This window comes from Rhinopithecus bieti, unplaced genomic scaffold, assembly GCF_001698545.2.
Source record: "Rhinopithecus bieti isolate Rb0 unplaced genomic scaffold, ASM169854v2 scaffold_35856, whole genome shotgun sequence".
Lineage (NCBI taxonomy): Eukaryota > Metazoa > Chordata > Mammalia > Primates > Cercopithecidae > Rhinopithecus > Rhinopithecus bieti.
In genome coordinates, this window is record NW_016815820.1 from 2,735,239 (window position 1) to 2,736,067 (window position 829).

Sequence of the window (829 nt, forward strand, 5' to 3'; positions counted from 1 at the left end):
TTTTTTTTTTTTTGTAAAGCTTACTTCTCTATATGTCTCACACATTACTGGGGGGGGTGTAAACTGGTCAACCACTTTGGAAAACTGTCATTATTTAGCAAACATAAACATATTCCTACTCTGTTACCCAGCATTTCCACTCCTGGGTCTCCAAGTGCAGGCATCCATCAAAAGACACAGATGTAATGTTCATAACAGCTTTTTCATAATAGCTCCAAACTGAAAACAACCCTTAAGTCCACCAAGAGTCAAACAGGTTAAATACATTGTAATATGTTCATACAATTAATGCAACACAATAATAAAATGAATGAACTACTGCCATATACAGCACCATGGATAGGTCCCACACAAGTAATATCGAGCAGATGAAGCCAAACAAAACAATACATACTCATGTTTATATGAAGTTGAAGGATTAGACAAAACTAATGTATGCTGATAGAAAGCCAAATAATTGTTAGGGGGTATGGAGGGATTGACCAGAGGGCTATTAATTGGAAGGAGTTACAAGGGGGCCTTCTGGTAAGCAGGAAACATTTTGATCTAGGTGGTTGTTACACAGATGGGATCTATGCAAAAATAAATTGAGCCAGAGGTTTAACATTAGATTCTTTGCCGTATGTATACTATATATCAACAAAAAGTGAAGAAAAGTAGAAAAGAGACCCAAACAGAAAAAATTCTGGGGCCGGGCACGGTGACTCACGCCTGTAATCCCAGCTACTCAGGAGAATCGCTTGAACCCGGGAGGCAGAGGCTGCGGTGAGCTGAGATCACGCCATTGCACTCCAGCCTGAGCAACAATAGCGAAACTCTGTCTCAAAAA